Consider the following 10,472-nt stretch of genomic DNA (forward strand, 5'->3'; position numbering starts at 1 on the left):
GAAGGGCAGTTTAGGTTGGACATTAGGAAAAACTTCCTAATTGTCAGGGTAATTAAGCACTGGAATAAATTGCCTAGGGAGGTTGTAAAATATCCATCATTGGAGATTTTTAAGAGCAGGTTAGACAAACACCTGTAATCCTGCCTTGAGTGCAGGGGACTGGACTAGAAGACCTCTCAAGGTCTCTTCCTGATTATGATTCCATGAAAGTGTTTCCTTCTGTTATAATATGGTATATAGTGTGATATTCTGTACCTTGGGGGAACATCCTGTAATCCCCATATCCCTCATTTATATATAATTGTGATACGGCATATAAAGCAGGTCATATTAGGTATCATTGGAAAGGTTATGATCTGCTGAAAGTCATTGTTCTATCTAAATATGTATATCATTAATGCATATGAAGTTATGAGAATTGTGTTGTATGGCTGACACTAAAATATGCTGTGGGTTTGGGAAGTGCCCAGATACTAGCTCTCCAGAGACAATGCAGAGGAAAGTAACCAATGCCCAGGTGGGTGTCAAACAACCATTAACAGCCATTGTCCAGCAAGGGAACTACAATTCAATGACTCACCTGCATAAGGCCACACCAGGGGAATTGCTCAACCTTGCCTGGGGACTCAGCAATGCCCACCAGACATGCCTGGACTTATGTTCTCCAAGCACATGGGACTGAGGGTATAAAACAGAACACGGGGCCCCAAGCTTGGCCTTTCTCCTGCCCCGACCTATGCTGCAAGCAACAAAGACATTCAGAAAACTGAAGACTCCAACAGAGGAGACTGGCCCAGGTTTAAGGGACAAACCTGTATATTAAAGACTGCAATATCCAGTGGGGTGAGAAAAACTGCTTAAGCTAGATGTTGCCTAGTCTAATAGGGTTGAGAGTTTAGACTGCATGCTTATATTTTATTCCATTTTGGTAACTAACTCTGACTTTTTGCTTATCACTTATAATCATTTAAAATATAACTTTTCTAGTCAATACATTTATTTAACTGTTTATCTTTACCTGAAGTGCCTGGTGAATCTGCTCAGGTTTGCAAAGGCTGGTGTATATCCACTTTCTATTGATGAAGTGGGGAACCAATTAATAAATTTGTACTGCTCATCTTGAGCAGTGCAAGATGGTATATTCCTGAGGTCTGAGGCTGGGAGCTGGGGGGATTTGGCCGGTGCCTTTCTCTGTGTGTTTCAGGAGTGGCTCTGGGGGCATTCATGCAATCTAGCTGGGTGTGAGGTTCCACATGCGATTGTGCTGAGTGATAACAGCGCCCAGAGGGGCTTGCTGCTTGTCAGTAGAAAAGCATTGTGAGAGACTGGAGAGTTAAGGGGGCACAGTGGTCCCACAGTCCCAGGCTGCACCCCAGGGATCCCATCACATATAGTTCAACTCTTGTCCTGATAGTCCCATGTTTGTTTTATGCACACCTCACCTGTAGGCACTCAGCTAGTGATGGATCCCATAGAAAATAGGTAGGAGCTAAAGGGTTAACCTTATTTAATAAAGCCCAAGTATTGAATACCAATTACCATGGTAACAAGAGCTGTTGAGGTTTAGAAGTGCAGTTTCCCCAAGGCTCTCATTTACACAGAGGTCTTATTTGACTGAATATATTAGTATCAGCTGAAGCATGGTGATGAAATCATATTTATGAAGGTATTGCTTTGTAACTGGTCTCAACAAAGTGCTTCAGCAACTCAAAAGTTGGAGCTGGGGGTCTGAATTGAACTTGGGATTGTGAGTCACTTACTGGCCTGCCACTTGCCCCAATATACAGTGACTTAATTATGTCACTGATAGAGACTGGGTCTCTTTTCTTGATTCACTGTTATCGTGACAGCTGGGTTATGTAATCTGGATGGAAAAGAAACTTCCCATGATCACCACGAACCTCAAGGATACAAGAATTTGTGATCTATGATTTGGTTTCTTATAGCTGAGCTGACAGAGCAATCCTAAATAAAGATACTTTAAAAAAAAATTGTATTTAGCTCTGGAGAAAGCATCCTCTGGCAACCACCCTTTCCCTCCTACTCCACACTGAACCCCATTTTCTTCAAGACAGGCCCTCAGTACCTTGCACCAAGGATACTGCTCTGCAGTGTTATTGGAACCATAGTTACTGAGTGTACTATGCAGATCAAATATGATATACTTTTTGAGTTGCTCTTCTGTCCATCAGTGATGTTCCAGATAGGGGTCAGAGGTCAATCTCTCCTAAGAGACAACAGATATTGTAACTGGAGGTTGTGCAACCTGCTTCCGGTGAATCCTAGAACAGATCATACAAATGAGTGATGTTCCTTTAACATTTATTGCCTCCAACAGTAAAACTAATAAAGGGGGATTCAGATAATCCACAGATGTTCACTTTGGTGCTGACATAACTGCATTCGTTGACAAAATACACCAGAGCAATATTCTTTCTGCAAACCTTCTCTGAATTGTTTTGCTACCATTGGTTAAACTTTCATTTTAATCTTAACCTCTTGGTCTCAGCCTTTTGCTCTTCTAACTTACATCCCAGCTCCTACATGATCACTTTGAGGAGCTAAGCTTTTAAAATGAAGGTTAGGTCACTGATGGATTCTCCCTTCCATTCCTTTAAAGCCATATACAATACAAAGTGGGGGCCAATCCTGCTCCCATTGAAGTCTGGAGCAAATCTACCATTCCATTCACTGGAAGCCAGAATGGGGCCTCGCACTTTGAAATGCATTGCATTACGAAGAGACACTACATTTGTTCAAACCCTTTACTATTATTTATACAAATATCATAGACATGCATGATGCTTTTGCAGGCAAATAAGGCAACAAGGTCACTGACCCCAACAATCTTGGAGTCTGAATTATCGCATAGCAAGAGACGAGAAAACACCGTTTGGTGGGAGGAAGTAACTAAGATGGCAACAGAAACAAGCTTAAAGCTAACCTGAGGATTTTTCTTCATTGTATTTGGCTGGTATAGGAACTCTTGCAATCCTGATTCAGGAATGTGTTGCACTTTGTGTAGCACAGGAGGACAGGACAGGACAGGCTGCTTAATTTCAGGCTAGGAGGTAGAAGATTATTCTTTTTTTCATGAGTACAAAAAGATGCAATGAGCAAGACATTTAAAGGAATGCAAATATTCAGCTCTCTTGCTTAACACATCTATTTTCTTTTTCTTTTAGTTTTGACACAGGAAAGACCTGGCACATAACCATAGCATTTCGGAAAACTAGTTAGTTATACTTACAGGTTTTGTTGCTAAAAGAGACAAACTGGACACACATGTCTTGGTGTTAGCTGGAAGCCTTAGTTAGTATAATTTCAGCATACAGACTTTTGGAAAGGGGCTGAGCTTTATATATATTGCTCCATTACTTCTGATTTAAGTTAGCTGATGGTTGACAGCATCTCTGGCATTTACTATAGTTTGCTAAACCTTCTTTATACAGGTGCCCAGTAAAGTCTGTTTAATATTTTCTTCTGGAGTAGTCAAAGACCATTAATTGGATTGTACCATTTGAGAAACGGATGTACATTTTCAGAAAGGAAGGCTTTCATATGGAAGAAACTTTCTGGCATAGTTCTTAAGGAACAGCAGTTTAATTATATAGAGTTTTGGCTTTTTAAAGAGAGAAAGATTCTATTTCTGCGGTAGACTTTGGGGCAGTGGCACAAACCACTCTCATACATTCCAGTTAAGATGCAGATAAGTTAGGAAAAATCACCTACTTCTGGGCTCGTTTTGTCAGTGAATAGGTCACAGCATTTAACAGACCTACTACAGACCTGGAATAGCTGTGTAAATTGCATTTGTAAGGATGTGCTTAATACACAGAGTGTCTTTTGGGCAGGTCACAGCTGCAAAACTTTAATTCAGCTGAGGGGTTCTGATAATGTAACAGACATTACTGCAAAGTTTCAGTGGAGTGGTTATGTTCTCAGAACTCTGAGAATGAATTACATTTTAGAAGCCTATGTGTTAAATATAATATACCAGACCTAATCTAGGTAGCAGAGAATGGGTTCTTATGGGTAGTTTCAATAATTGAAGAACAGGTATCAAAGTAAATCAGTCTTAATAGTCTCTAGTTGTCATAACAAGCTTTTCCCCATGGGATTCTTTCCACAACTAGGCAAGTGAGTGGTGACTTCTTTCCAGAGGAACTCTGCTCTGCCTTTTACTTGTAAGATGCATGCAAACATCATTTCAAATCTTTCTAACTCTGTCTAAAGATTGGAGTAAGCAAGTTTTGGAATCCATGTAAATGCGCTTTTCCCCACCCCCTGTAAAGCTTTTTCAACCTTTTCGGTGACCTGTGACCAATACAATTGTTCTCTTAAGGCAGAAACATATTGGGGTCAGTTTGTATAAGCTGTTAGGTTCTTGTCCAGTAGAGCTCTAACAACAGAATTTGATAGCTATGCCAATTTACACCAGCTGGGGATCTGGGCCAATATGTTTATATTTTCAAAGACAAACATCTTGGTCACAAGAGGATGAAATAATATAAAAAGGCATTCCCATGGCCTCCAAAATTTGTCGATGCCAAGGGGTCTGCGTCTAGCTGGCAGATTAATTTCTTTGTGTTTATCAGCCACATAGGCTTCAGAGAAGTTAAATTTGAGATTAGCTAGTCAAAACCCATGTAGAAGCCCTACAAGTCTTGACTTAGGTTACAACCAGCAAGAAACACCACTGATTTAAGACGGACTTCGTTATAGTGATTAGAAGCAGCGCTATTCACCACCTGGAAATGATCCACAGGCCCCAGTTTGAAAACCACATCTCAAATGGTAGAATTTCAACCATAGCTTAGAAACAGATTTTAGTTGAACCTAAAATAGCAGCTATCTTAGATGACAGCTGTGATACTAGCAGGATGTCTTGATTTGATAGCTATAGAAGAAAAAATTAAATATAGATTTTACTTTTTTATTTTTATATTCCCTATATTAAAATCTCAGATGGTTTGGTGACACTAGGGATTTGCAGGACACAACCCAGTTTGATCCCTGGCAAGAGAACACTTTTAGAAGTTGAAAGTTTCCTTTTAGTCTTTTGTAAACAGATTAATCTATCCTGCTGTTAACTCCTTCAATTATAAGAGTTTTAAAAAACCAATTTACTTGTAGCTATTTACACTCTGCTGCCTTTTAAAATTTCTCTGCTCAAACAATGCAACTCGTAGTATTTCCCTTTGATTTTATGAAGGTTTTTTGGCAGCGATACAGTGTTTGGGTTTCAAACACTGCTAAGCAATGTTTTGTTTTAAAAAAAACAATCTTTTAAATTAAAAATAAGTGTGTGGAAACATGGCTATTGATCTTTAAAATTTTATAAAAGCTTGTATTTATAAAATAATTGAGCCACCTATAATTTGGCACATCCTTTTAGGGCAAAAGGAGTATTTTATACACTTTTAGAATAATTTGCACACTACCAACCTTAATAAAGAACTGGCATGCACACATAGAAGTCAAGTGGACATTTCATTACCTGCTTCTTAGTTAGGAGAGGCAGTTACAAAAGGGGTCATACTCAATAGGCTCCTGGTAATAGCTTGCTACAAGGTCTGGGACAGCTGAAGAGTGTCCACCTCCCAGGATTTGCTGAATAGGTGATAATGGTGTGGGAGCTGATTGTTGGAAGGTATAGCTCAGCATTCCATTGCAAGTGGATGACTGCCATGCTGCAACCACCTGTCTTATGGTGCAACTGAATGCAAGGAGAAGTCACAGAATCATTCTTTACACACAAATAGTCTCAAGAAGGCAGTTTGCCATCAGTACTTAATGATCAAAGTTTTTTTACTTTAAGAACCAATAGGCTTTTTCAGACAGGAAAGCCCCTACCGGTATGTCTGTAAGAGACAATAGGGTACCATCCCAGTTCCTCCTTTCCTGCAGTCATTCTTCAGTACTGAGAAAAAGATGATTCCCCAGGCGCTACCCTTTCCCAATATGTCCTCCTAAAAGGAAATTAAGAGATGACATTCCCAACCCTTCCCATGAGACAGGTCTGTTTGTTCCATTGCCTGAAGCTGTCTCTGAGGGAGAGAGACACTTTTAGGGCCTATGTCCTTGTTTTTCCTGACAGAAAAGTCAGGTAATGTTGAGGGGGGATGGGGGAAACTGCGGATGTCTTCTTTCTCTCTGCTCCCACAGTCCTTTCATCTGAGCTCTAGCCTTTACTATATTTGAGAAGAATAAGTACTGCTTCTTAGAGTATGGGTGTCTCCCCCTCAATAAAAATTTACTCCGTCAGAGTCCTTTGCCTGCTTTAATAAGGTAAACCAGAGATTCCCAAATAGAGGTCCACACAGCATTTCTGTTGGGGAGTGGAGAGTTGGGTGGCCATGTCAATACCTGTGGCTCATTTCCAACTGCTTAATAGCATTAAAAGCAACTAATACATCAACTATGTTCTTAATGCTAATTTTCCATGTAAGCAATTACTGTAGCTGCCACCAACATGTTGTTTGATTGCGGATGGGACAATAGGTGCCCATGAGATGAACTCTGTGTGATGTCCATGCTGTGAAAAAGTTTAAGAGCTCCTGAGAGAAGCCTCCCACCACCTATGAATTGGGTGTTTATTGTCCTTGTTTTACAAATAGGGAAATTGAGGGAGCAGAGGGTTAAGTAACATTCCCAAAGTGCTACCATGAATCAGTCAGTGCCAGAACTGGAACAAGAACCCAGGTGTCTGTGCTCCTAGACCCATGCTGCAAGAACTACACCACACACTCTAGTGTGCACCTGAGTTGTTCAGTTAGACTAATGTGTATTCTGAGCACAAGTCCTAGTGTTCAAAAATAGCACTTTGAATGATTAAGTTAATGTTGTCAACCTTTTCCTAGCATTTTATGTAGTGAGACCACTCAGCCAGAGGCCAGCAAATGGAACGCCGCAGCATGCCCATGCCTGAGAAGAATGCTACACCATATTGTCCAATAATAGCTCCAGAGGAAGAGCTCTGATGGCTCCAGTTACATTATTCTCTCTCGCTCTCTCTTTCATAGATTGTTGAAATTAAATAAAGGAAGAAAAACTATATTGTTAAGGATTTAAATTGACAGAAATACAAAACTGTGAAAAGCTAAATATTCCATCTTTTTAGCACAAGTTATTCTTTTAGCCTCACCATGTGTTTGTAGAAGGTCAAATAAATGAGGCTTCATGCTTATTGTTCATGTACATAATGATGTAGACTGTACAAATACCAGATCACTACCCCTTAGGGCTTACAGTCTAAAAGCCCATCTATTATTTATATTGTATATAGAATCAGAAATGTGTATGGTATTTTATAGACACATTAAAGACCCAAAGAATTTAAAAGCTGATCCTTCAAAGGGATCCACAGGGATGGAGCCTTATGCCCAACACAGATTTCCCCCTTGATTACAAGAGAACTCTATGCAGGCATAAGAGTCTGCCCACATATATCCCTTTACCGGATATGGACTTAGCTTACACTTTGTAGGATAAGTGGTTAATATATGTTGTTGGTGGATGGAGACTGAAGGGCAAGAGCAGCAGCAATAAGATCATGCAGGAGTTTTATTTGGTGATGCATTTGCCATGTGACAATGGTAAAGAATAATTTTCTTCTAATGCTGAACAAAGAACTTTATTAAGGTATGGGCAACATTTACCCCCTACAGCTACTATCTCATTGTGTACTTTACTGCAGAGTTTCCGTGTGGTACTTTTCCTCAGCTGTTCCTCCTGCCTGGGTCCCTGCTGCACAGAAACCATGTACACATCCTCAGAGCACATGGTGTAGATGTTATATTTGTTTTTATTACACAGAAATACTGTGTCTATATGAAATGGGAAGACTGAGGTTTGTAGATATAATGAAGAAAGGGTGTTTTTCAGAAGTGGTACATGGTAGGTCATGCCAAAAAGTAGTTAATGTGTAATTACATGCAAGTGTGAGGTTTTGGTACATGCACATTTTAGCTGTGGTGATGCTACTTTGAAAACTTGGCCCACAATAGGTTTTGCAAGAAACTTACTCCACACAAGTGATGGAGAATGACTTGCACTTCAAAAGATAATGAAAAGCTACATCATGGTTTGGGCAGAAATGAGTCAAAAGTGGAACCATTTTTCATAAAGAAAGAAAATGCACTATAAGGCTTATACACAGTGCACTTGTTGATCAGTCTACTGCATTCCTGGACATTTTCTCATTACATACAGTAAAACCTCAGAGTTATGAACACCTCAGGAATGGACGTTGTTCATAACTCTGAACAAAATGCTATGGTTCTTTCAAAAGTTTACAACTGGACATTGACTTAATACACCTTTGAAACTTTCTATGCAGAAGAGAAATGCTTTTAACCGTCTTAATTTAAATGAAACAAGCACAGAAAAAGTTTCCTTGTCAAATCTTTTCTTTTAAATTCCCTTTTAATAGTTTGTGTTTAACACAGTACTGTACTGTACTGGTTTTTTTGTGCGTGTCTCTGTTGCTGCCTGGTCGCGTACATTCAGTTCCAAACGAGGTGTGTGGTTGACTGGTCAGTTCGTAACTCTGGTGTTTGTAACTTTGAGGTTCTACTGTAGATTTCTGCTTAAAAAGCCCATACAGCCAAAGGAAAATATTCATCTACTGATTACAGAAGAACTGATTTGTCTTGGGAGATATTCGACAATTCTTGGTGTATATGAAAACAAATTAAATACTCAGCCTGTGGATGTCAAAATACCATCAAAGTCTCTTGATGCCCTCTACTGGCCAAAATGCTGTGTAAATGAAAGAACAGGTGTAGTGGTTTGTTGTGCTTCTTGTTCTGCAGGCCCGGCAAAAGGGAACCATCCCAGTTTGTCCCTCTCTTCAATGACTAGACACCATTATAACTGCACATTACTGGTCTAATGTGACAATAACAGCATATTAAATCCACATTCCATTGATTCACACCACATATTAGATAAACTGTAGTTTAGAACATGGCAATTTAGCAGGGAAAATTCCAAAAAGGACATGATGGTTTTGAAAGAATGTATAGTACTCTGCTTGAAATGACAGCCAAAAATCCTAGCACCCTATCTTAGTGCAGAACAGTGCAAAACCAAGGTAATTAGCATGCCCTGATCCCCATTAGTTACCTCTGTTAACTCACCCCAGGACATAACAGTTGCATAAGACAGCTTGACCGCAAATGGACATTACTTACCCTATACCAAAACTTCTCCTGAACACACATTTGGCTCCCAAGAATAGTCTTATAAAAATAGCTTTTTTAAAAGTGTGTTTTAATAATTTACCGATGCACACAAAAACATTAATTGTTCCTGTATTATTTTTCCACTGAGAATATTACTAAAATATGAAGGTACCCCCCAAAGGGATTAATCACTTCTTAGAAAGGGATTAGCCTTGGCAAGTGCTGCCAGAAAATATTCAGCCCCTCACAGATAAATGCTTCCATCCTTAAAATTGATTTAATGAAGAAAAATGTAGACAAGAAATCAGGTTATATAATTTAATAGCAGTTGAATCTAAGGAGCTGACAGCTCCAGGGGGCTTATGGCAGAAGTTACTTTTTGTTTTGTAGGTAAGACCACCTCCATATGCCATTCAGTTGTGCTAACAATTTGTGTCAGCAGCCAGCAGTCATCTAATCACAATTAGACAGTGAGAAGCCTAAACAAAGGAAAAATTTCTCTGTGTATTGAACCTCTTGGTGGTTGTGAGAACCCTACCAGTTCAAAATGGCTGTTTATCCTTGTCCAAGCTAGTGAATTATTAATGCAAAAAAGAAATACAATTTGTCTATCGTGTAATATCATACAAGACTTACCTCTATACAAGGAACCTATATCAACCCAATTTTATTAATAATGGCAATAAAGCTGTAGGCTTTGATGCATTTGGTGAGCATATGATGGTCCTCGGTACTTTGCGTATTGATGCCTACATGTACAACACTCCTTCTGCATACTGTGCCTATTGTAGTCTGAGAATCCACATTGCCTATTACAACTGATATTAAGTAGTGAAGTGTTTCAAATGTATCTTTATTGCTGAGAAAGGTAAAATATATACAGTCTGCATAAGAGTGCATGTAGAAATGTGTCTCCTGCAAACTTCCCAAAAGCTTGAACATTCTGGCTGGGTTTTTTAACATTGTTTCACTTAAAATAAGAGAATATTCTATAACCTTATAAAATAGATGGACAACAAACTTCTCGGGTCTATCTGAGGACACAACCATATATTAGTAAGGAGTTTGGATGACCCAGTAAACCAACCACCTTTAGCAGGGTTAAACCCAATGATTTTTTTTTTTTTTTAAAAATCTATTTGAATCTGTGTTTGTGCCCAAAATTCAAAGTACCCGTTGTTCGTGATCTTAAAATCATAGTAAAGTGCAGTTAAAATGAGAGTGTTTTGCTTTTGTTATCCAGCTTGGAGAATATGTATGTGGTGAATAGATTTAAAATCCATC

At 39.2% G+C, this 10,472-nt stretch overlaps 1 long non-coding RNA gene across 1 annotated transcript; it reads right to left on the reverse strand.

Annotated features, from left to right (window-relative positions):
- Positions 1 to 1,491: 1,491 nt before the first annotated feature.
- Positions 1,492 to 3,566, reverse strand: LOC122463191. The gene is made up of 3 exons (XR_006286334.1): positions 3,251 to 3,566; positions 2,945 to 3,064; positions 1,492 to 2,282 (listed from the first exon to the last, which is right to left on the reverse strand). It is a non-coding gene; the product is annotated as an uncharacterized LOC122463191 (long non-coding RNA).
- Between the last annotated feature and the right edge of the window lie 6,906 nt (positions 3,567 to 10,472).

This window comes from Chelonia mydas, chromosome 17 (assembly GCF_015237465.2).
Source record: "Chelonia mydas isolate rCheMyd1 chromosome 17, rCheMyd1.pri.v2, whole genome shotgun sequence".
In the NCBI taxonomy this organism is placed as follows: Eukaryota; Metazoa; Chordata; order Testudines; family Cheloniidae; genus Chelonia; species Chelonia mydas.